Raw genomic sequence first — 27,807 nt, forward strand, 5'->3', positions numbered from 1 at the left:
CACACATTTTTTTTTATTTATTTTCGCATGTCGACACGATATCTCGAAATTTCTGTACAAACCCATCGAAATTGTACCGGTTTCTCTCGATCCCTGTTTTAGACGCTCGCGAGCTGTTAATTTATTCCCGATACCGATACCCGGCGCGGTCCTATCGAAAGAGAAATCCGGTGCGCCTACGCATGCGCCCATCGAAATCCCAATTCAATCGAAGATAAAGACTCACGGGTGCGCTTTATCGGGCTGTCAACATGACACGTCCAACTGCAGGCGTGGTAGGCCTTGGACGTATCCTGCCGGATATCCAAGTGGACACGATAATAGTACTGAATATCCAAGTTGCTAGCACAAGCTCCGAAAATTTAGGAGCCAAGAATCACGCACTCACAACTTTTCTGTTTCTCGGTTTTCGGAGCACTGGGTTTTCCTCCGCACGCGTTTTTGATCACAAACACGTTGTGTTCGCGCAATTCAAAAGTTTCTCCCGATCCTCTTGCGCGGAATCGTGCAATAATCGATGATGAATTTTTCGAGCTTGCGAACTCGCGAAAGCTCCTCCTTGTCGGCGATCCTGCGAACTGACTGGTCGACTAGCGGCGTGTATTCATTAATATGATAATCATCCAATACGTATACGATGCCTCTCGATGATCGCCCTCGTCTCCATCATCTTTATCGTCGTCATCGTCGTGATCATTGCGGCCAACGACGGCGGTGCTACGCAAAACACCATCGTAAATATGAACGAGATCCCTCGCGATCGATAAGATGAATGAAATGGAAGAAGAAAAACCACGGAGAAGAGATATTACAGTGGCACTGATATACGGTATCACTCGCGATCGGTCTAATTACGCTCTTCGCGAATGGAAGGATCCTCCGTTCTTCCTCCCTTTTTGCGATTCGCACCGTCGACGCACTTTTCTCTACCTCGACACCGTCACTCTCCGTGTCTCGGCGCGTTTTCACGTATCTCCGGTCATTTCGTTATCGCGCCTCCACCTTCGCTGTCCACTTCATCCTCTGTCTTTCCTCGTCTTCTTCTTCTTTCCCTCCACCACCGCCGCCTCCTCCTGTTCCTCCTTCCTCTTCCTCCACCTCCTCGTCCGTCTCTTCCTCTTCCACCTCCAGCTTCTCTACCTTCGAGCAGCGGAGGCGACTCGTCGCGCTGCTGTCCTCTTCTCTTCCTACTTTTTTTTTTTCCTCCGCTTCTCTACCTCTGGTCCCGCACGATCAAACAACCACCACCGCCACCAACAACACACTTGGTCCCGCTGCACTACTGCGAGCGGAGGTGTTGTCGCGCGCGTCGACTAATTTTCGGACGAACTTTCCGGTTCGGTGTCTTGTATTGGACTGTGCAGAAGTGGCACCTTCCAGTTTCTGAACTTACATCTTGTCAGGTAAGTGTGAGCTTTGCTCGCGCGGTGGGTCGCGCGTGTGTGCGTGCGTATGCCCACACGCGTGTCCCTATGTATGCTCTCTATGTACGTATGTACTCGTGCATGCGTGTCGTGCCGCAGACCCGCCTTCTTCCCCACTCTATACAAGCGGCTCTATCTGACCTCTCTCTCATACGCGTGCTCTTGATCGCCGCCATACGAGCGCGATAGTGCGTTGCGCTCTGTCGTTTTACGCGCGCGTATAGAAATACGCGCGTGTTACTTCGTATGCGTGTGCCGCCGTCGCGGACGGGCACGCGAGTGTACGGGTTACCCCCGTGTGTCGCCCATAGACGACGACCACTGGTAGCTTCGTTCAGGTAGATCAGCTTAGACGGTTTTGTCTCTCTCTCTCTTTCTCTCTGCCATTCTCGTCTTTTGCCTTCTTCTCTACGTACCCCTTCTCAACGCTGTTCTCTTTCTCCATCACGCGTGCGTCTTGTCCTCATGTCCCTCCTTCCTTTCTTCCCTCTCCTACCGTCTAGTTCTCTAGATGCGTGAGTGCGTGCGTGACTTCATCGAGGGGACATTTAACGCGTCGCGATCGCGTTTTATCCCTACCAGTCGCGATTCGAAGAGAGAGAGAGAACGGGCGTTTTCTAGGATTAGATATGCTGCAAGGGTAGCTGAGGATAGTTGCTCGCTCTCTTCCGGTGACAGTCGTAATTACTTCGAAAAATAATCCGCGAGATATTCTTTTCATGCGATAATATTGCACAACATATATGAGTGTTTTATAGATGCGTACGATGATAGATGCGTGTGATACGTTATCATAATTAAAATGTATAATTAAATCTTAAAATGCGTACATTAATGTATATGCATTTGCCTAAGTGCAAATCGAGACTATAGAGTTCTTGATGATGTTATACCACCGTTGAGGATCTCACGCTGCGCATCGCGTTGAATGACGAGCTGTGGATTAAATAAACTTGTCTTCTCGCGGAATCTATTTAGCATATTTTCGATGACAGCGATAAGAAAGTATAAATCTGTGCTAAGAGCCCCATCCGAAAATTTGCATACTTATACGATAGCATAGGAAAATAAAAAAATTTTGTTGCCTTAATTACATACTCTAAGGTAATTAAAAAAAGATCTCCGATCGAAATAGGTGTACGTTGTTGCTCGTTAAAGAGAGAAAGTTTACAGATTTGTGACTTTCCAGAATTAAAATTTTAATGCTAATTATTATATTTTACTACGTAATGCTCAATATGCACATATTATTATTAAAAAAAATAGTGTAACCAATATATAGATATACAAAAATATATGTATAAAATATACTAATTATAGAACATGCGGTTTACATATAGAATGAACGAACAATAATGGCTTCTTTTATTCACGCATATGGCTTAATTAACAATCTGACATACGAGATTGACATATTTTTTTAATTACTTGGTGCAATGTTCTTTTACGCATGCAATATTTTAATTTTAACATTAATTATCTTAGCAAATACATTCGAAATTAAAACTCCGTTAAACTTCACTTGAAAGTGACTTAAGCAGAAGGCTGTCTTAATTTGCCAGAATCTCTTCATCCTTGGACGCTTATAATGCAAAAACCACTGACGCCTTCTGGGGCATCTTGCACGGACATTATAAACGTCCGACGATGAAGAAAGAGAAATCCGCTTGACGTTTTAATATTGTCCCCGCTGGCAGGGACGAATAAATCGCTCATTCGAAAATAACCTCAGGCGTGGAAAACACAGATTCCTGGTACCTTGCTGATCTTTTTTTTGTCCGAATGGAAACTCGATGAAAGTTTCACCGAGATGTTACCAGTTAGTTTATTATGTCGATCTGATATTCCGGTAAAAAGATCCACAATCATTAAATACGGTATGGGTTTTCCCGTTTCAACATCTCTTGCGTATACTTATGTGATATTTTATAAGCACGCGAAACATGAGAAGAATTATGATCGCCTGAATCATACGTATAATTTCGACGTGTCCTTTCTGAGAAGAATCCATCGAAACATATATATGCACCTTCATCTCGTAAAAGTTAATTTATTAGAAGCTTTATCGCGCGCGCCTTCTTATCTCTTTAATTGAGAGAAATACATTCTGAGTAATAATTATTATTAATTACGTTTCCAATAATATAAAAAGAATCGAGATTATCGTAAAGACGATCGGAAAGCCTTGCTGCGAGCATCCTGCGGGTAGACGTGTCATATTATCAGCGCAAATTGCGGACTGATTAATTGATTCGCCGGTTTCGCGACAAAACCTCGGGCGTGGAAAACGCGGATTCTCTCCGCATTTCTCGCTGTCTCTCTTTCCCTCGCTTTTTTTTTCTCACGAACTCTCTCGATCGAAGCCGGCCGGTCGCTCGAAAGTTTCACCTCGGGCGTCTCCATTGGCGATTTTACCGAAGTTGAGGAGAGCGCCCCGAAGTTCGTGTAAGCGCAAATAAGAGGATAGTTTCACGACCGGCTCGTCGTTGACCGTTCATTTTTCCATCTTCGGTCGTTCGGTCGTACGCCCATAAACGATCCTGAGTGTCGATCTAGTACCTATAACGAGACCGATCGGTTCGAGAGACTCGCGGGCAAGTACCCGCATACTGGATGAGAAAGGACGAGACGGAGATGAGAGCGAGAGAGCCGCAGATACATAGGTATAGGGATTGTTTATCAAGTGAAATTCCTTCGTTCGAACTAGTTTTATTAATGAAGCGATGACATGATGTTCGTTAAGGCGAGAAATTTTATTCCCGCGCGAAATTTGCGGCTCTCAATTGCTTTCGATAATGAGATGTGTCATTAAGAAGGAAGAGGGGAGCATCGATTGAAATCAATGATTAGTTGACCAGAAAACAGCTATGGATAGCTATTATTAATTTATTGTGCGAAATGCAGCATTCGAGTTTGTTTTAATAATCACTATTTAATTGGCATTAATATGTTGTATTAAAATTGCAATTAATCATGTTTAGGCGTCGATACAGACGATTATTTACTGCTATCGCGAATAAAGAAGAAAGTAACATGTTGCAAAAATTGACTGGAATATGAAAAAGAAAATATTTTTAATAGCATCATATGAATATAAACAGATTGATATTTTTTAATAACATAAATGAGATAAAATAATTTTTGTAATAAAAATAATTTTTCCATTTATATAGAATAAATTTATAGAATAGATAAGTAATATATTATCTATTCATAAAATATTGCATGCGTATGGAATATTGTGTATAAATTCTATCTCAGTTTTGTAAAGATTCTTACATTAGCAGTAAATCTGTTGTGTCGCTAACGATTTTCACAGGATTAAACAGCGTTATAATTAAATTACTATCATCACGTATTATAAAACAGGTCTTACTGGTCTTTAAAGAAACACACACATGCACATAATATCTTGGCTATACAAACGGGTTCACTCCGACACAAATTTTAAGTAGTAAAAATTAGCGTGGGTCAGCCGCCTTACATAATAACAAAGACCTTATTAATATGACATTCTTATCAGATTCTTCTATATAAACGATTCTTTATTACGATTCTCCACATGTTTAAAAGTTATATTTATGCAAATATATAAAATTATAATTAAACAAAAAAATTGCTTTGAAGAAAATACATCGACGTCTCAATCTAAAGAATTAATTCTTGTGGAAATTCTACGCGGTCAAGATCATATAGATGAAATGTATAAAAATACAATAAAATACTAAAATATAACAATAAAGAAAAATGAAAAATTCAAAATCATTTGCGTTTTGTCCAAGTATAAGTAATGAAAGTTACTGATGTAAGAAATTTGCCACCTGTGTTTCTTTTTTTAATTTGATGTAGTACGATACACGACGCTTTTATTTAATTGTGTATATATTGATAAAGCAATTAGACAATTTTTCTATAGCAAAGCCCTCAATGCACATTGCATTTGATAAATGAACCTGTTTGATAGAATACGCATAGTAATACATGTTGGACGCAAATGTATTGTCGAATGTAACTGTCGTATAATATTGCTAATATATAGATTCTGTTTTATCGCTGTACTTGACTGAACATTTATATGAATAACATTTTATAACCGACACACACCAAACATGTATCCATAAATCCATATATATCTGCTTAGAGTTTAACCAGTCGCCATCGAATTGATGTTCGTTAACGAGAAAATTAGTGAGTGATGTTCTTCCGCAAAAACACGTTCTTATAAACACCCATATTTTACGTGTTAACGAATTAATATATCTTTTCCCGTCCGAGTTAAAATACAAACATGCATTATAAAAAAAAATTCAACCGCACTCTCTGTCATCCTAGTTTTGTTTTTTACCATTTTCATCAGGTAGATTTTTGTGGCTGGAACCTGTGCGTTTCCCTCGCGATTTATTGGGTCTCTTTTCGAATTCTTATCGCGCTTTACAAAAACGACGTCGCGCGTTATGGCCGACAACGACGGCGACAGAGGCCGGGAACACGTATAACCATGAATTGTCGTTACGTTTGTCATTGTCGTTGTAAATAAAAGACCGCGTCGCGCGTATCTGCCCGTGCGTCGTCAAGGAAAGAGAGATCTACCGCAGATATCTCCGAATAAACGAGTATCCACTCGCGTCTGCCGCGACAGTAATGTCAGAGTGAGCTCTTTTATTAGTCTGGCGTCTTCTGTCCACCTTCCCTTCTTCGCGCTCGTTTGTCGAAAATCTTTTTTTTCCCAGTATTCATATCAAAACTACCGATGTACGCCATAACGAATTTTGATGAGAGACACATTTTTAGGGGTACTGCGCTTTAATTTCCGCGCACGATGACAATCTAATCTTTTGATATTTAATGAAACGCGTGTTTCTTTACGAGAGAGAAAAACAAAATGTAAATATTCGTGCTACGAAATATTATTAGGCCTCGATGTTTTAATATGGACATTCGTAGGGATTTTCAGACAGATAGCACGTGCCAAATTTACTTGACATGTCTCAACTTTCTCGAAAATTTGTATGAGAATAGCGATTTTATTTGTAAAAAACATTGTCTATAATATTTTATAGGTAGTACTACAATTTCTCTATGCTTGAGGAAACATCGTCGATAAAATAACGTGAAACGAAAATAATTGTATAGTTACACGTGATAATGCACAGCGGAAGGCTTTGCAAAAATTTTAATTGGCGAGATAAAATGTGAGATGCGAAAATTCGTTCCGGTACAATAATTGCGAGGAAATTCAATTTAACGAGACATGGCGCAACGCGACGTTACACACATTGAACCGTCATACATATTATATAAATTTATAAAGGGTAACACACACACATAGGTACAGTGGTTTACGTAATGTGCACCGAGCGTTGCTACGGTTTCCGGTTGAACGCCTCGAACGAATAATATCCAAATCAAACGGCCACTTTCGCGCAAGCGAACACTTTGGTAAAAGGGAGTATGCTCTCGTTACTCGAATGCCTTTCCATGAAAGTCGGATGTCGCGTCGCGATGCAGGTGCATTAAGTCGACGGTGGGTGCATATATAGATCCGAAGAGCAATTCTGTGATTTTGTACAAGAAAAGACGCGATTCTTATGTTTACATTACCGCGGTAGTTTATCTCGATGAAACTATTTACTTATTTATATATTTTACGATTTGACATCTCGAGAAATGTGCACTGACATTGTTTCGCTTGTGTATATTGGTATCACATAAAATAGCTAAAATATATTCAATTGAAAAATCAGAATACATTAATATCGCAATAAGAAAGAACAAACAACGATCTTAAATGATCTTACAATGTCTGAAATTTTAAAAGAGGATATCGTCCATCGTCATCTATTGCTTCTTTACGAGAGACGCGTTTTTTAAGTTCTTTTTTCTTTGCTTGCATCTTGACCAGCACAGCATATATAGGTAAACGAAAAATTAATTCAAGTATGGCTGCACTTTTTCTACGTCGGAGGAACTTAATTCATTCTCTTCCAGATCTTTCATCAAATTCGCCCACGTGATATTGCAAGTGACGTTTTCATTATTAATTTATCAACTTCTGCAGAATCTCTTCATGCTTCTTGCGATAAGAAACACGCGCATATACGCATGCACTCTTTATGTAGACGCGGGAGAAGTGGGATGCACGCATATATAACCCGCGCGAATTTAGTGTTCCGCTTTAATCTACGCTTATGCCGCGCGCGCAATAAGCGTTTCTCTCTCTTTCTTTTTCATCCTCTTCCCTCTCGTTTCTTCTTACCCTATTTCGTCGCATTTCGCGCCTCTCTTTCGCTGCTGTTCGATCGTTTAATCTGCATGCCGCGTGCGTTTATGCCGTGAATAAGGCGCATCGGGAACGCCCCCGTGTGTACGCACTCGGGAATACTTTTAATGGGCCCGCACCGTCGACGAGAGAGAGAGAGAGAGAGAGAGAGAGAGCCGGCTGAGCATTAAAACAAATCTTTGCCTCGCGACGATCGGCCGTACGTTGCACCGGTTGTGCGTGCAATCGCGATTGGAACGCAAGCGAATGCCATTAGCGTAGAGAGACATTCTCGAGCCAGAATCCGAGAGCCGATATGACAGGCGATTTGTTCCGATTGCTTCCATTATGATCGATAATTCAATGATAAGACACACATTGCAATTCCCTTACCTCTATATGTGTATACGTATGTACGCACAATTTAAATATTATACAATTATTTATTGCGACACGCAGAGTTTTGAATTTAAGAAAGGGCAATATTGATATATTATTTAATTTTTGCTCGATTAAAACTGCAAATGACTTATATTGATTTAAAAACGTGAACTACCAGATTCTTGATACCTTTAGATTCACGCGCGAAACGCGGAATGCCAGTATCACGGTTTATTATTACCCGATATAGAACATTTAAATTGCCTACTGTACTATAATTACAGTGTGTTTGCACTGTGATTTCGTCATGGTGCACCGTACACAGCTTTTCTCTCTCTCTCTCTCTCCCTCGCTTGCGTACGCGCGCGAATACTGTGAGTTGTAATTTGGCAAATTGCTATTCTCCATGAACGATCGACACATCGTTTATACATGTCGATTACAGATCGATTGTCACTCGTTGATTAATTTATGATCTCCCGCGATCGTTTTCGCTTTATCATTCGCGTTTCGCATTGATTAATACTTGCTAATTACAATCTTAGTCATTCAATTGTTTAATTTCCATCATTTTATGTCATTTATGAAATGCCTGAAAAAAAAAAAACAAAGCATCCCCATTTGCACCTGAATTCCGTTTCGAAAACGCGGCAACCTTGATTGCCGGCGACGTTGACTGGAACTTTTAAAGAGTACGCGCACGGATACATGCGGGTTTATCGGACGACCGTTTTCAATTATTGACCGCAAAGTCGCGCGGAGAGACTGTCTGCGTGACGCCCGTAAACTTTCCATACCACGTAATTAGATGGAAATTAGCTAGTTTATATTTATCAGCAAGTGGCGATTACCGCCGGTAATCTACACATTTTTCCGCATTATGTAATTACATTTGCATTAAGGTCGTCGACCGGATTTTCTCGCCTTATTAAGCGATCGACCGCGGCGGTACAAATATTAGGCATTTTTCGATCGGAAAATCTTTCGCGAATATAATCGTAATTTCTATTAATTTAATTATGAAATCGCATAAAGCGGGCAATCGGAGATCGAAATTGGTAGCAGATGCGGAAAACTTCATCATTGGCTCGTATCATCTCCAACGCGCATTCAGCGCTAGACATACGATCGCGTTCGTGCCTTAAAACTGTGTTTTACAACGTACACGTTGACGCGGTAACATTAGAATCGTGCCAGTAGCATTTAACTTTACATCGAAAGTATAGGTATACATTTCATTGTCGCTAATATTATAGTTGAAATTGCAGAGAAGATAGCGGAAGGTGCGTATCGCTATTCATTGGTCTATATAGCGCCGGATAACTAGATTGAAATTATGTGTGTGAGCGCCTCCTGTGTGTATAGTGTTACCTACGAAAGTATTAGAATTCACGCAAGTATACGAATCTGTTTTACATAACAGACTCCGACCTGCAACGTCAAACGTTAGACGGAGTAATACGCGTCACGGCGATATACCCCGTTTATGCGTTTAATTTTCGTAACATATCGAACGCGCAACCACATACATTAACGGTACGCTGAAGTATACAGATAGTATAATTATTGGTCGGTGTGAGAGAAAAGTCGTACGTTTCTTGGAGCGGCGCGAGTCGCGCCGTTAATGATTACGCGAAGTTACATGCGTAAGTAACATTTAATTCGTTGGAAGTTGCGCTGAAGTTTATGCCCGTCAGCCGATATTAATTACGTTGATAAAATACAGATAGTCTTACTGTTTCTTTTTTTATTCTTTTTTGCGCACGCGGCGGAGCCGGCACAGCTTGCGCGAGCGCTATATAATTATGGTAAACTGTATTCGCGCATCGCGCCGAGTTACGCCGGTGAAAATTTTTAATATAATCGCGCCACACATGCACAGAGATATCGTCGTGGTGTTGCGCCGCATTAAGATAAATCTTTCTTCCTGTACGATGATGATATCTATTCATGATCGTCAAGACTTCCGCAATTTTGTAGTCTACGGATGTGACGCGCGAAATTATTTTAAACGTTCTATTTTTTAAATAATCTCTTTCAAGACAAAAATCCGCCCTCCATATTTTACGTCTTCTTTTAAATTCTTTACAAAACAAATTACTTGAAAATTTCTTTCGCAGTACTACAAAATGAAAATTAAGAAATAATTTTAATATCTTTTTCTTTTCTTTCTCGAACGTGGCATCATATATCAGACTTTTTGCGAATTATTTTTTACATTGTGAGAAGGAAGAAGGGATGACTTTTGTCTGCTGCAGAGAGTATTCTTTTTCAACAGAATCGTAGATAGAATCTCCCGCGCGACAAGATATATTCTCAATCGTATATTCTTCGATAAAAGAAAAGGAGAGATATACGTTACGAAAATGAGAGGTTCTTATTAGATTGTAACAGAATCTTTTTGCAAAGGCCAATCTTTGCGACCGCGTATTATTATCCTAGACGCCACAATGTAGCGAACAACTTCAACAGCTTGGAATCCCGTCGATAAAATCGCTAGAAATTATTATTATTATTAATGCAAATGGCGCATTATTACTACGAGGTAAGAGGGCGTCGATGTGCACATATTGTCGTTACTTTATTAATGCTTTTATACCATTTACATAATGGAACAACGGCGGGAACAATGTGTGCATACGAAGTCTTTTATTAATTACGATCGTTCTTACAAGAAATCCTTTTCCGATTAACCGAGCGTTCATTAAAAGCAAATATTTTTTTTCTTTTCTCCTATCGAAGGATAATCATTGACGATAGATCCTGTAATCTACGATTCTGTTGCAAGGAGGGTACACTCTATGATAGGCAAAAGTTCACTGTCTCTCTCTCTCTCTCTCTCTTTCCCTTCTCTCTTGTCGTTATAACATCGTACCATGTCTGTGAGCGCATATAAGCTATCGATTTATCGAGAGATTCTCGAAAGACTCTCGAGCTCTCCGCGCAGTTAGATTATGCAAGAGTAATTTGATTAGCTATAGCTTTATACACGGAAATTTAATAATATTCTTATACGAGGTAAATGAAGGAACAATGTTAATACATTAATGCGCTAAAAGAATCCAAAAACCATTAATGATAAAATCAGCAAAACTTATGGATTATACATCTATAATATAATTTTTACATATATAATATAATTTTTATCATTAAGAGAGAGAGAGGGGGGGGGGGAGGAAGATAATTGTAAAGATATTTGCACGAACTTCGTATTAAGAATTTCTTGAATAATCTTTTTTACATTTTCTTAAGAAAATCTCTACATAAGAACAATCTTGATCTAGTCAATATTATGATTCGTAAAACATGTAATTATTCCGCAAAGTCTATATTGAGATAGAGTGCACACATAGAGAGTTGTGTGTTATAAGTATAGTTTATAATAACATTTAATAAATATGTAAAATATGATAAAATATGAGGCACATATACCTGATCCGCGTTATATTCTAGATTGGTAGGTGATTAATTATGGAGATTAATTATTTTTATAAAGATGTCATTAAAAAACCTTATGATAATTGTTGTGTATTCGTCAATCATCCTGGTTCATGACGTGACATAAGTGATTGATCGCGAATTTACACAAGATTATAACGCAACGTGGAGTGTTCTCGAAGATTCTGACATAACGTTGCAGCGACGTAAAATATAATACGTAGTGTACATATATACTTAATCTGAATCATTATATACATATCTTTTCAAAGGATTCGCCGATAGATTATAATTTATAATTTGATATGAATGTTAGGTGCCATTTAAGATATACTTAATTGCGTGTCGCGCGAGTTTATTAACAGGAATTTTGAATAAAAAATAATCACGATAAAAATTATTGTCATTTTTTCTAATTATAAATTAATTTTTCTATTCATGGATTTATTTCGCCACGTGCAGTTTTTATTATATGCATATGCACATATGCATATATATTTTTGTCATCAGCTTTTACGTTGTATTCTCACAATTATGCGTTTTATTAGGAATCATTGAAAACATGATTTCAATCAACTCGCTGATATAAAGTTCTTAACATTTTTTGCTTGAAATATATAATGAAATATATGTTAAAAATAGTCATTAGACGACACTCTAAGAATAATTTTTGTCCGATAGTATAATAGATTGATTGATAGGGAAACTATTCCTTTAACTTGATTATCCCATTTCCAACTTTATAATAGACGCGGGTTAATGAGTGAGCTTATCCACACGGTTCGCCGCTTATAGCATCGCTTATCGTTTGCCAATGTGCACGCAGCTATGGGATATCGATCGCGATTATAGATCATGGAAAAGGCATAATCAAGCCGACGTTCATAAGGCTTTATCGCTTGCCCGGTAATCGGAGTTACGAATCGACCGATCGCGAAAGGTCGTGCGTGCGCGCTAATGGTTACACGATAAAAACGCTGATATACCGTCCGGACGTTCGAAAGGCCTGCGCGCTGTAACGATAAAAAGTGCTGATATACCGCCAACGTTTGAAAGGCCTTTGGGAAACGCGCGTATGTGTGTGTGCGTGGGACACGCACACGCGTGTTACTTCTCGCGCGAAACCGCGGATTATTTCGCGGTGTTCGTAATGCGGCAGCGCGGGCGCGCGAGACTCCGTGACATTTTGTGCGAGAAAACGCACGTGCGTATCGCGAACGCGGCGGCCCGCCATAAATAAACGCCACTCGGCGCAAATGCAATTCGCCGATGCATGTCTGAAACTGTCGACTTATCGCTTACTATGTTATCGCTTTCCTTCGCCTGTGACGTTGCTCGCCCGCGAGCTTGTTAGATGCGCTGAACATCGCACTCATCTTTCTCTCTCTCTCTATAAGCGAAATCCTCCGTGTAAAATCTACAAGTGTGAGATAACATTTTATTTCGTATTCAAGAAACATACATTTCCTTTCGTGAAATAAAATGTATAAGTCCCTTGTTTCACATCATTTACAGGAAGGAAGACACAATTGCTTTTACAATGTATGTTGTGTTGTGTACTATGCAGATTATGAAAAAAATTTATTACTTTTATAAAATAAATTATACGTAAAAAAAGATGTAAAATTTTAAGTATAAATTAAAATAGCATAGAAAAAAAATTATATCATTTTCTTTATATCTTGATGATGTTGATATTGAGATTTTTTTCTGGCACAATTTTCGAATGCATTTAAAATGTGCTTTAATGCGCCGATTATATGGCACATATTAATTAAAGCGAACGCGGAACACAACCGCGAGTTAACTCGATCCAGCGCGCCGTACGTGAGCATATAACGTTTTAAGCTTCGCGTCACGTATTCCAGTTGAGAGACAGATTATAATATCAAAGGTAAACCGCGGATGGACAGTGTCTGCGAAAGTCAGCAACGATGAGAGAATGACAAGGATCCGACAGGAGAAAATAATTTTGTCGTAATCGCGGTATAGAAACTTCCTATGTATAGTGATAGATTAAGACAAATGATTAAAATAATAACTAGAAAAATGTGACTGACTAGAAAACCCTGTTTTAAGAAAAAGATTAATTTATAAAATGATGTATTTTCTTTTACATAATACTTTGAGAGAGATAGCTGTCATTTATAGTTTATGGATTATTAATTGCGAGTCCAAATCGATAATATATACTGTCACTTGCACGAAATTCTTCGGAAGAAATTTTTTATTTAAAACTTCTGACGTTCGATATTTCCTGTTTGATTTCAGATATCGACGATTCACTGCTACTGCAAATAAAATATTTGAGGGAAAGCAGAGAATCCAGGACAAATTCCGGTACATCGCATTTGTGTATCGCGTTACGCATCGGATCAAAATATCAAAGGTATAAGCCTCATCCTGTATATATGAGGAAGACGGAGCTAATTGCGCGCGAATGCACAAGGGCAGCAACGGCCTTACGAGGGTTCCTCGTCGATACGCGTACATAGGGGAGAGAAAGGGAGAAGAGAGAAAGAAAAAAAGAAAGAAGAACGGAGAGCAGAATGACGAGCTAGGGGGAATCGATCGGTCATTACCATAATTTGTATATGAGTACCACCTGGAACGCGCGCGCGGTGGCAATATCCCATGGTCAACGACGCTTGCAAACCTTCTTGGATTTCTTTCTCTCATTTCTCAATCTCCGCTACCCCAACTACTTCCTTTGAGAGTACCTAGGCTGCTTGCTAGATGCGTCTTCGTACATCCCATTACGAGCCTCGGAGGCCGTGGAGGAGAGAAACGAGTTCGTAAAAGTACCGGCAATTGTTGCGACGCCAATCATTTGCGGTTATGCACAAAGTTGCGGATTTCTGTCGTTCGAACCTCTGATAAACTGTGCCCACTTTTGCGAAGTGATAAATTATAATATATAGGGTGGGTTGGTGTTGCAACTTAATATTAATCGCTTCGATAATCGTCGTTTTCCAGTTCATATTATTTCTCCAGGCCCAATCTCGCGATCAATTTGAATTACACGAGAGCTATTTAAGCATCCTGCGAGTGCATTAAAAGACGTTCGCAACGCTTTATTATCATTAATGGCCGGTGTTACAACATTTTCAGAAACGAAAGTAGAGGGTGAAGTATAAGAAGCGATACTTTTAACCGGATTTACCGCCTGCTTACAGAAAATATGAATTGTTATTCACTGCGGTTCGTAATAGAGCAGCGTGCGTGCGCTAATAATGCGCTAATCATGCGCGGTCTATTAAAGTACTCATCTTCGAAGCATTTAAGATGATGTTCAAATTACTATGATATCGACCGCATTACATTTATGCCTCTCAGCGCGGCGTACAGCGAGATCGTTATTATTAAGACATCGTTGGATCCGATTAACTGAAGCAATTTTCACGGGAGAACTCTCTCTTTTTTTTCTTTGTCTCGCGAAGAAAATAAATCACAGTTGCTCAAAACACACAGTTGGGATTTACTTAAATTGCCATCGTGGCCTTTGAGACAAACATTCGCTCCGTATATAATTTGTCAGTGTATCAGTCGCGCGCCTGTAAATCGAAAATCTCAGAAAGGTCAAGGTTTCCCTTATCTGAGATGATGTCCAAGAGAGCGTTTCGCGATCTTTATGACCGACCACGAACTTCGTCTTTTACTTTTTTTTCACATCACATCTCGAGAGAACGATTTAACGCCCAAAGAAACGCATGTATTAAAGATAGTCGAAAATTGAAGACTCAGACGCGTTTATATTTTTCGAGATAAAATTAACCGAATACTTTTTTCGATTCGCAACAATTATCAGCAGCGAGAAATTATACATCAAGAAATAATTATTGTAAAATTGTAAAGGATATTTATAAATATTTATTTATATGGTATATATAAATATTGATAGATATTTATAGATATTTAAAATGAAAGAGAGCACGTTACTTAAGAATTAAATTGATTGCGCTCGCTGTCACTTTGACGATTACACCTGTGCTGTCCTCGTTCAATGCCGAAATCGCGAGGCCCGATTCTCTCCTCCTCCGTACCTCCTTTCCAGTGCACTGCGGTCCAGCTCTCGCTGCGGTAAGCCGAGACCTCGCCGCGATCGTATATCAATGGCTACAGCCAGGTACGTATACGAATAAATATAATTATAAGTAAGAGCACAAGGCTGGGGGACCACGCCCTGTCTCCGTTCTACTCTCTTTTTCTTTTCCCTTGCTCTCCCTCCGCGAGGCAAGGCACGCACTCCTTCGCGTTGTTTCTTTGCTCTCTCTCGCTCTCTTCCTATTTTCTCTTTCTCGCTCTTTCTATCGAACACACGGTGCTCCAGCACGATAGATAGGCTTAGGTTATATAGGTTGTATACATTTCCTTTTCTTCTTTACACCGTTTGTACATGCGTATCTCGAGCACGCATGTCGTTGCGTGTACGCAACGAGATACCTGGAGGCGAATCAAGCGAGTTCCTTGGAAGGACGTCGCGAAATTGATGGGGATCGTCAATGATGACAGAAATAAGGGATAAAGAAAAATGGATTTTTTTTAATTTTAAAATACGCGACAATCATAAAATAAAATATAAAATTAATTGAAGAAATAAAAACATTTTGGATAAATAATTAAAAGTGAAGCGAATATTTTATAGATTTTCGCGAAATTAAACTCTTGTACTATCGTCTGTTTGAATTATAATTCATGTAATAAACACTTAACTCACGAAATGTATTAATAGCTTGCTCGATATCTTTATTATCACATGACAGTTCATGATTGATAGTATTGTTTTTGATAGAGTAATCAAATTTCTATAGCACGAGCGCGTCGTGTACACATGCATGTAGAGAAAACTTGATATAATGACTTTCTAATACGTCATAAAGGTCAGAAGATCTAACCGGAACATATTTTGGAGTCAAATGTCACCAGCAAACATGTTCAACCGCGGCAAACTGTATCTTTCATCGGGGAAGTGTTCTGCCTCTATTATCTAAATGAATAGTTGTCATATGCATTTTATTAGACATGCAATATTGTGATGCAATTTAAATGGTTTGACTCCGAGTTATGACTTTCTAATGCGCGAGCTATATTGCAGTAGGAATAGATTGATTCATTCAATTGAACTTTTTTTTTACGTCCTGAGTCTTCTCTTCCTCGTGGTAAGTACTTAATATAAGAACTTCATTATGTGTTGTGAAAGTAAATTAAAGGAAAGGGATGTTATGTATATAAATTTATAAATAAAAATATCTTCGTGAGGGACACTTGAAATATCAATATTTCATTATTTAGGAAATATTCTTATATATTGCATAGATTTATTTTCAATAAAGTCAAATTATTTAAATAAAATATTCAAAGATATATTTTCATATGATGAGAAGAGAATGTTGGCGGCTATAATGTGTGTAGCACAAACTGTGAAGTTCTAGTTGACAAAGAACTCATATAAATATATTTTTAGGCAAACCCTATTTCGAAATTACAAGATGCAATGCTATCCATTTCATTCTTTCGTATTCATTAAATTAATCTGAAATTGTCGTTGTTGTCTCTGAGAAATCACATAGACTTTATAATATCAGACGTTTTATACGAGGCGCGATTAGTACACAAAGAGGGAGCAATTAGGGAATTTAAATTAGCGCATTAAGATAAGTCGCTGCACCTCCGATGGCAAAGCGAATATCTTTATAAACCAAGAGTAAAATCGCGCTTTACATTAGCGATGCTTCTTTTTGTTGATGAGAAGGATATATATTCCGCTAAAACGACGGGATGTAACCACTAAAGATAAAACCTCGCACACGGAATGGGGCTTATCGTGACATAATTGTAGACGCGTTTTATTGTCGTCGATATAGTCGCGCAATTTTCAGACTAACCCGAATTTATTGAAATACATTTGAACGCCAAAGGGTGCATCGGTTCCTCTATGAAAATCTAGAATCTCCGATTATCTACGAAAGTACTGTTAGGAAAAACGGTGCAGAGACTCGTGACATGTTGAATCCCCGATAAAACGCACGCGTTCTCGTTAGCATGCGAGCTCTTGCGATTACGTATTTAAGGCTAGGGAATGATAATAGCGACATGCATAGATAATGCTTATCACGAGGTAATTACAAAGCCAGTTTCCCGTTAGAATGCGATCGTTGTGACCAAATTCTACGTTAAAGTTACTCTCGGGCTTTAAAGAATTTTGTATTACATGTTATTCGGTAAAAAAAATCACGAATCCTTTCTCTTCACAAAAATGATGCTCAAGATTGTGTGAAAATTTTGTTATATTAAAGTAGAAATCATATGTAGGATTTTGAATAAATTTACATTACAAATTAAAATGAATATATTTTTAACAACTCGGGAGTGGCCAGTTTTGAGTTTAGCCAAAAATAATTATTTCTAGAAACCGTTAATCACACACGTACACACATATACATCCATAACAAACGTCAGTAGATACAACTTGGTGAAGATTTATCTCTACTAGGCAGCAAGATTTATTTCGGCGCGGATTCTCATCACTATAAACGTGAGAAATTATCTAGCTTTACGGTATAAACAGATTAATATTCCGTTCGCGGTGATTCCGCATCCGATATATTCGTATTGACATGGTTAATGAACATTTGTACATTTTATAGCTTCACGGAATAATTAAACTCTCTCGGATAGATCGAAGTGTCGATTAGGCATGCGCGATATAGCGAAACGACGAGTATGTTTCGAGCAATTTTAAGATGCGAATTAACCTGGACGTGGCCGTGGGTTATCGCGCCATAATCCCCAGGACCATTTTAGCGCCAGTGGTAGAGCTTAGGCTAATCCGACGAGTTCAACAGTGATCAGTGATCAGTGAAACAAGATCCGGCGAGCGTTGATCGCGACAACTTGATCGTGTACCACACTTGACTACACTAAAGATAAGAAATATATTGATCGGTGAGAGAAAAATAGAGAGAGAAAGAGAGAGAGAAACAGTCACGTTTTCGCGATTAATTCCAAGTTTCTGTTATCGGGCTATTTGTGAAAGGAAAACGTGGAAGCTGAGTTATGGATCGTAAAACGAAGATCCACGGTGATCATTAAACACGCACTTGAATTTGTAATCTTTCGTGACTCGCGATCGTTATCGAACGCGATGTTGGACCGATCTGGATGCAGCCTTTTTTATAAGTGATAATCATAATCTTATTTTATTCATGATAATCTATATAATCTATATAAATAAATGATTCATTCAATTTATCGTTCTCAAATGGTATAGTTTATACGAGTGGCAAAATCTTCGGATGTCTGCATATGAAATTGAGATGACAATTAATACTATGTCTTTAATTGCATAATAAGAAATTGGGGGTCTATATAAATAAAATATACATTTAGATAGTAATAGAAAACAAAAATAGCAGAAATAATTTGCAATCTCCTGTCAGTTCAGCGAAACTATTGATTTTACATGTGCATCGCTCAAGGTTTAATCGATTGAGTATTTCGATTTCAACTTCGAGATCGAAGTAGGATTTCAGCCTTGTATGTTGTTTATGGCGTAATACACGATAATTGTCCGAGATAAAATCGTCAATATATAATTACATATTATTACGTTCTCGTTACATGCATCTTTTGAATTATCAGCTGTCCCAACCCAACACTTTGCATCCTGTTTGCGAGAATACACCGTACTTCCGTTTGTTTATAATTACAAATATTCAAATCTATTTTCTCTAAACCATCACACATTTCATGTCACATGAGACGTCTAAATTGTTTCTTCTATAATAAACAGAAAATGATCACGTTGCTAAGAATCGATTTTCTCAAGATTGCAATATATTAAAAAAAAAGAGAGAAACGATTATCTTTTACAGTGTGAAAATATTATTAAGTTTGAACAATGACGTATCTTTTACGTTGTTATTTCATACTTTGAAGAAATGACAATATATTTCTATCTTTTGCCATTCAATGATACTCAGCATCACATGACAGTTATTTTTTGTAACCATGTATTAAATATTTATTATATTATTTGAACAGTGATCTGGCTACAAAATTAGTCAGAGAGAAGATACTCTGTTGATGATGCAATCATCCTGATATTAACTTTGTATTACGAGCTATGTCTGCCCTCAGCGTTTCGCATAGACATTATCTCGCGAAACGCGTCTTCTCGAAAAGAAAGGTATGTACAATCGGTACGAAGGAGATTTATGGAAAGTATAACGCGAATGAACGAGAACTCGTTCAAAACGTACGAATTTCCTAATTATGTGTCGCGGGATAACAAGCAAACATCCTCTCGCGAAGGTGGGAACGGCAAAAAGCGTCTCTGCATTGCCACTCTTTCCTTCGTTCGTTCGCGAGCATGCGAAGTCGCAATCGTCGCGCACCCGTCATAAATCAAAGGCATTCCTCACGTGTGACGCGAGAAAAACAGCTGCTCGCGCGCTTATACGACGCGACCGTCCGAGGGCGTGAGCCGATATGCACGAGCACGCGTGTGTGCACGTCGCTTCGGCGCGAACAATACGCGAGATAGCACAAGGCTCGCTAATTCCGGTCGATTGTGCTCTCTTCGTGGCTGTCGTTCAAGCAGCGGCTAAAAAAAGCAACCTGACCGTGGATCCGACCGTGGACAGCTGCCTCCTCTTCCCCTTCTCTCCCCTTTTCCTTGAGCTTATGCCTACCTACTTCGCTAGCGTTGAATTCTTCCTCATTGAGCTTGGCACTCATCGGCTAAGAATGAGGCGAAAATGAAATGTGTCCGAAGGAACGCCTTTTTTGTATGTGTGACTGACGTAGAACCCACCTCCTGTGTATCACTATCGGCGCGGCATGGCTCACCCTCGGTGAAAAGGTGACCGATAGTATATTTTCTCTCTCGTCGAGAGGGTTCTATTGGAACCAGATTCGCGTATGACGCAACTTATATAACGTCAAGTTATGCTATATAAATTCTACGTTCTGATTAATGGCCATAATTCACTATTAATCTTTGATAAATCTCGACAGTGGATTATATTTGCTTGTTAGATCTTGTCGGTTGTTTAATTTAACCGCTCATGTTATTTAGAAGTCGAGCATGTATGTATACTTCCCTTGGAAAAAATCCTATACGAATAATTTTTTGCAGAGATTTATCTTTTCATTTAATAAAACGTTAGAAACTATACTTTCTCGTTATAATCATTACTTATCATATCAGGATCTTTACGATTATATAATATCGTTACATGAAGGAAATTGTATACATATAATCTTCTAAATAATAATAATCTAAGATAAACGTGCGACTTTTCTTGATCTCTCGAGCGAGAAAATACTATTGTTGCTACTAGTTCGAGATCTTTTGGAGAATTTCGCGCTTGTCCGAGAAACACAATGCGGATAGATCTCGTGAAGAATTCCACGGAGGGCGAGGTAGAGAAACACACCCATGAATCCGCCGGGATACCACGTGTACGCGAGAGCACCCATGCGCGAATAATCCGCGTGAGCGACACACACGCGAATCGCGCACATCAGCATATAAGCCCACACATCGGTCGGAGCTTTCTCCAGTCTGACGGTGGTCAACGGAGAACTGGGTATCTGGTATCTGCAGAATCCCCTCTTTTTCTGTCTAGAGTTTCGAGACGGAAATTGAATTCGCGTATCATTTCGATCCATTTCATTTCTCAAAAATTTAATTATTAGTTTGGACCCCCAAACGCTCATTTCAATTTAACAGACAAGATATTTGACGGCTAAAAAATATATTTCTATCATATATAAAGGGAAGAGATGAGATTTATTTTTTTTTTATTGGAAGAAACTTTTATTAATGTCGATTAAAAATTTATAAAAATTTAGACTGTAAAAGTATAATATGTACCTGATTAAAATAATCTTGTTATTAAAACAACTTTATATTATTTATATATGCAATGTTAATTTGCATTTCCATTATAATAAAATATCTTTTGATTTCGGTTTCGATATTTGCAGTACGATTTAAAAAAGCAGATCTCTGTCTCGCATTATACACATATGTGTACACACACTCGCATTCAAGTACGCGCAAGTATGATGTATGACGATTGACTACTTTAAAACCATCTAGTACAGCAGACCGGGTCATAGACCGAGTGCATCAGCGAGAGATGTCTGGTTACACTAGCTGATCGATACGAGAAAAAGTGTAAAGACGACAAAGTGAAGGAGCAATGGATGACGAGAAAACGCATACATTTACGTCGCGCGAGTAGCCGCAGAGTCGCGTGTAAATACACGTGTGCGTGCACGTGTCACCGTGCGCGCGTCTCTTACTCGCGGCCGACTCTCTCCGTCTGACCTGCATCGTCTATTTCTCCTTCGCGCTTGCCCGCCTGTCCGTCTCTCTTTCTCCTATCGCTCCTTCTCGCTCCTAGCTTACTACGGTTTGAGCCCGAAGTGCTCGGTGTTCGAGACTTGCCTCTCGCGACCCGCGGTAAGCAAAGCAAACGACCTTCCGTGGAATCTGGACAACCTGTCTGCCCGCCTGCAGCCGCTAAGACCAGGCCTGCACTTGTTCTGCACACGAGTCCGCGCGTGTCTCTCTCTTTCTCATTTCTCGTTTGTCTGTCTCTCTCTCTCTCTCTCTTCGTCTCTCGCTTCGTCTCGTTCCTTCGAAGAGCTAACCGCATCGAGGGTGTTTTAACGCGACCCTTGGGCGATCATTAACCTTACAGAGACCGGGTTAAGATAATCATTTATGTGCGCCGAGTCGCGCCGCCGCTGCCCCGCCGATGTTCGAGCGATATCTGAGATTCTATGAATGAAGCCGTACCTTTCTCCTATCTCGCTTATTCGTAAACCAGTTACCAGCACAGCACGATTTTCATCACTTTTATTTTTTTATGCCTTCTCTGTATGTATTCTTAAATTTTTTCTGTTATGTTGGAAAAGCGTAACCTGCATAGATATTATATTTATGGAAGAATTAATTGATGGAGATAAAACTAGTTGACATTATAATTATGATACATGATAAATGAATGAATTTTAATGAAGTCGAATTCAGTAAAGTACTCGCACGTATGTGTCAAATATTTATTGTGACATAAATTATATCTCTTTTTCTTCGTACAATCGTGTGTGAACTATTTTTTCAGCTGTTATTATCTATATTAGGTTTTATAACATTCTTGTTATGGAGAAAATGAATTTCTTGCAATAGAAAATAACAGTAGGAAAAATGGAATTTATGTTTACCTCAGACGTGGGATTTGTCTGGAAAAAAATTCCGCGAGCTGCGTGATTAACATGACTTGTCAAAATTTAATACCGAAATCTCTCAGACAGCCGCGGCGGCGCATCACGTTTATTTTAGAGTCGATGAATCACTCACGCGTTTCCGAATTCGAATGACAAACGTTTATTGCCATCTCGAGCAAAAATGATCTTTGGACTCGGCTTTTTCTTTCCTCTCTCTTTCATTTTGCCCATCAAACGCGTCTCTGTTTTCGTCGTTTTCGTTCGACATTTACACACATACTTGAGATTTGCATCGTGAATTGACGTGTCGATTTATCTTTGCGATTTATGCGCATGTGTAGGAGAGATGTGTTTGGTAGTTTTATAACAACTGTATTTTCATTACATAAATTTTACGTCGCTAATAGCTTTGTGGCGTAATTCGCCGACATAAATTCACGATAATCTTTTATCGAATCATATAGGTAAATAATCCCTCATTTAAATTCCTTAGCCGCGACGACGTCGCTCAATATTCGATTATCCGTCTACTTGATGTTTTTCTCGTCTCTATTTCCGCCTCTAATCCCCATAATCGTAAGTTCTGCTGGAGTGGAATGCAGGTGCAAATTTTCCTTAATCGCCGGCTTTCCCCTTTATGAGAAATGCAACCAGTATATTTGAATATTCGAGCGTGCCGCTCTCTCGCTCGCAGATACGATTTTATTAATTACGACCAGCGGTTATGAAATACATGCGATCGCGTCAATTTCTCGTTCATTCATTAACTACCTTTATAATTGCGTCGGTAAGTGTTTGGCGGCCGTAAAGTATTCCGTGCCACGACGGACGTCGATAATTATCATGGCAGATATCGATCGCCGGGACGCCGATGAAATATCGCGGCGTGCGAAAACGGTTTGCCGCGAAATTGTGGTAAATCGAGGGTAACGCGCTGAGAGGGTTCGTTAACAAGCCGATCTCGGCCGGAGTGAACCGATTATCGGCCAGCGCTCTCATTAACAGGCCCCGCTTGAGCGTGCATGGTTTTCTCGTTGCCGTCGTCGTAGGCGATTTTCACAACGCATTCCCTTCGATTATCTCAAAGATTCAGGAACCCTCCCTCAGTTGAGCGATAATACTGTCGATAGGATGGTAACGATCGTCACACCGCTATATCTACTGCGTATCCACAGTATTACGATTCAGCAAAAAAAGCTAACTAAATAAAAAAAGAGCGACTATACAAATAATTCTAACAAAAACATGATTTAAAATATCTGGAAAATAATTTGTTTAATCAACGCTGTCGCTATCGATATGTCAATATCATGTATGCGTAACGATGTAGTGACACATATCATTGTTGAAAGAATCGCAGTACTGTGCTGAAATAGATGTTATTACGCTTTACGACGAGGAATCGATCAACGATTAACATCCATTAATTTGTATTAGCATGCTGCATTATTAATCAAATCTGTCTCACTCAGAGCTTCGAGTGCGTCTACGATTTGTTACTAGTGTCAGATTTTGACATTTACTGCGCACGTGATCGCCATTCAACGAAATGTACTTAAGATGTCAATGGAAATAAATTATATTGTAAGTTTCGAATTTCTATTAATCGTATGAATAATTTCACGTGATCAATAAATAATTACATTAGATGTGTGTGCACGCAAACGATAATCAAAATTTTTGAGTCTGCGAGAGTCGCCAATTTAATTGCGAATAACATTGCATGCAATCGAAGTAATAAATCGCATGAATAGCTGTTATTAAATCGACGATATTAAATCTATCGGCTGATAAAAATGAAAGGAACAAGCATGGGAAAATGGTAATACCAGCGATCATTGCAGATATTCAGCAATCGACAAATTAAACCTTTATCTTAAACGTTTCGCAAACATGTGACGATTTTAGTTCATCTGATATTGATCTTTATAAATTATCTAAATTCTTACTAAAAATTTTTCATTTCGTTCAACGACTATATATAAATAATTCTAAAAAAACCATCTGTAAAATTGACAAAGTATTTGGAATTAAAAACAATTTTCTACAAGATTCAAATACAAAATCTATAATCAAATTTCAAATTTAGAAATCTTTTTACTATCAAGGAAGAGTTTTTATATTAATATATTTTATAATTACAATAGAAATAATTATATACGTTGCCTTGATATCAAGCACCAAATTCATGGTTCACTAAGATTCCCGCGTAAATAATGCAGTTTTAATAGTAAACGTATATATAATAATAATAATTATACAATATAAAAATATAGTGATCGATAGCAATGTGGAAAGAGAAATAAAGAAAACAAGAAACTTGAAGTATATTTAATCCGAAACGAAGCGAAACTGCCATTAATATCAAGCAAGCCGTAATCGAAAGCAACATCCGTGTTACACGACGGATTAATAATAAAAACAAAACGAGATCCGAATTCAGATAGATAGATAAACGTAGATAAACGTAAGGAGGGTGTATGCGATTTTTTGGTGCGTTTGAAAGTAAATTTGTTCCGCCGAGGGTTCGTTGGCGTGAAATCACTTATTGGATACGTCCGGACTTAGGCGGAGGCGCGTCCACCATATGTATGTTCGTTGGTTGAAACCCGGCGGGACCAACCCGGGTCTGACCGAGACGCGTTGCAACATTATTGCCAAGCGAGTACCGCGTTAAAGGGTGTTATTACGCGTATCCGATAGCCGCCGCGGAGCTAGCTAGCGTTTTCCACGAGCTTTTCGCGAACAAAAAGGCTCCGAATCGCGTTCCTACGTATAGATAGCGCGAGCAAACTGGCCGTAATTATCCCTTCCGCCGATCGTGAATCGTGAAATCGCACGAATTAATGCATGCCCGACGACAAACGACCTGTGACTCTCCCCTTCCGATTACGCCGGCTCTTCGATCTAATCTCGATCGCGTCGTCCCGCCGCTCTGACCGTGTGTGTGTGTTGCGCTGTAATTAATATAATAGAATCAGTTAAGGCGGGGACGCGGCTCAAACCCGGGAGCTGCTCCTGTAATCTGGTTCGATTTGTAAAACATATACCGCCGGTATATAATGTATTCCTTATCATTTTTGTTACGACGCGGAATATATATCTGGTTATGTAATTATCGCATTTATATTTGTGAAGAGATACATATTACGGAGAAGGCAAAATAATAGTATTACCATAATAGGATTAAAAGATTAATAACTCTTTCTAGATATAGTATTGATAAATATCGAATATTAAATGGCGGTAGCAAAACGGAAAAAATCTGTTCGCTAATAGTTGCATCATGTACCGATTATCTAGATACTTTATTTGCATAAAAATTTATCTTCCACAAGTTGCAGGAGATAAAAAATAAAATACGCGAAGATATTTCGTGCACCAAAGATTCGAGGTCGTTCCTCCCGTTTTCATCGCCGCTATCCAACTCTATCGACATTTCTCTCTCTCTCTCTCTTTTTTTTTTACTTCGTTGTGTCCAAGAAACCTAACGCGGTTGTTTCTCGTCGCGATAGATATACGCGGTGTTTCGCGAGATAACGCGCGCAATTACGCTCTCCGCGGCCGATCGACATGGCCGACAATACTCTTTAATGACTAATAATTTCAGGCGATGCCGATAATTATGAAACCGCGCTCTCGCGCGCGATTCGATTTCCTCTCCCTTCCGCGATTACCTCCTCTCGCAATCGCGTTGTAGGCGCGCCACGACGGGAGAGGCACGCAAAGTATCGGAATTCTCGCGGAACTCGCTAATTAACGACCGAGCGACGAGACGCGTTGCTCAGGCGCGCTAATTGCTTACTTTCCTCGGTTTCTTATCGTCGCGCTGCGACATAGGGCGTGACCGGATAAAAAGAAACAAAAAGTCGCGGGGATTTGATCGGGAAAGGACCGATTTGTTTTTTAAATCAATCGTATCGTATTTTTCAACTTGCCAAACATTCGAGGAACATCTTTTCGCAACATGTAAATAGTAGTGTTTACGAATACTCGTGTGATAAAATTAGAATTTTTTAATATATTGCGGATTATTGAATTCCAATAATGAATATTTGAAGAGAAAATCGGCGCGATCGCAAGAACGTCAGTCAAGCGTTTCTATTGCTATTATTAGAAGGGGGATACAGAACAGTAGGATCAGACAGAGGCGGATGTCTGCCGGCAGGCACCATCCGTAATTCGATAAATGTACAAATCGGCGATTTTGCGCCGGTTTTCTGGATAACCGCTCGCATAAAAGCCTAACGTTCCTCCGATCACGTGGCATAATGGCGATCGCCCGGAGGAGGGAGAGTTTATTGGAGAACGAACGAGCGGAATCGGTACGTGTTGGCGGACGGAGACGACGAGATGGAAATGGCGAGAGCACGACAGAAGCAGAGCGAGAAGGAGAGAAAAAACAGTCTGGAGAGAAGCGCGAAGAGAGCGCAAGGGAGAGGAGCGTCTGCCGCCGTAGGGGGAAACAAAGAGGGAAAGAAGCGAGAAAGGGCGAGGAGAGAGGATGGGATGGAGGAACGAGGGAGGCGCACCAAGTACAGACGAAGGACAGCGGTGGGAATTAAAAGGAGAGACGAACGACGATGCGGAGGTCCGACGCTTTTCTTCGTAGAGGACTGGACCACGCTGCCGCTGCCGCTGCTGCTGCTTCTGCTGATGCTGATGGTGATGCTGCTGCGGCGGCCATCTTGCCCTTCGACGTCCTCTTTCCTTGCCCTCTTCCCACCTTCCGTTCCTTCTTCACCATCGCGTCTCTGTCTCGCGCGTCCGTCCAGGTATGCGTGCAACGGCGTAGCGCGCACTCTCTCTCTCTCTCTCTCGGGGTCCACCTTGTATCTTACTTCCTCACCTATACTCTCGCACCCACCTTCCTCGAGCTCGTTCATCGCGAGCACTGCGGCGAGTCCGCTCGTTGTGTCGGATGACGCGGCGACGCGCCACGCGGCGCGACCACGCACAATGCTCGATCCTGGATTATCCTGGGACTTCTCTTTTAAGATCATTCTACAATGGACGCAGAACGCACGTCACTTCGCTCTAGAACGTGCGGAGTTGAACGCGCTG

At 39.7% G+C, this 27,807-nt stretch overlaps 1 protein-coding gene and 1 long non-coding RNA gene across 4 annotated transcripts in view; one reads left to right on the forward strand and one right to left on the reverse strand.

Annotated features, from left to right (window-relative positions):
• The window catches only part of grh (grainy head), a 104,932-nt gene that overhangs the window by 54,729 nt on the left and 22,396 nt on the right, over nt 1–27,807 (reverse strand). The gene's annotated exons all lie outside the window — the stretch shown is intronic.
• Nucleotides 1,178–14,464, forward strand: LOC114936441 (uncharacterized). The gene is made up of 2 exons (XR_003820708.2): nt 1,178–1,403; nt 13,774–14,464. It is a non-coding gene; the product is annotated as an uncharacterized LOC114936441 (long non-coding RNA).

The sequence above is a fragment of the Nylanderia fulva genome, unplaced genomic scaffold, assembly GCF_048542155.1.
Source record: "Nylanderia fulva isolate GAGA-0341 unplaced genomic scaffold, ASM4854215v1 Scaffold40, whole genome shotgun sequence".
In the NCBI taxonomy this organism is placed as follows: Eukaryota; Metazoa; Arthropoda; class Insecta; order Hymenoptera; family Formicidae; genus Nylanderia; species Nylanderia fulva.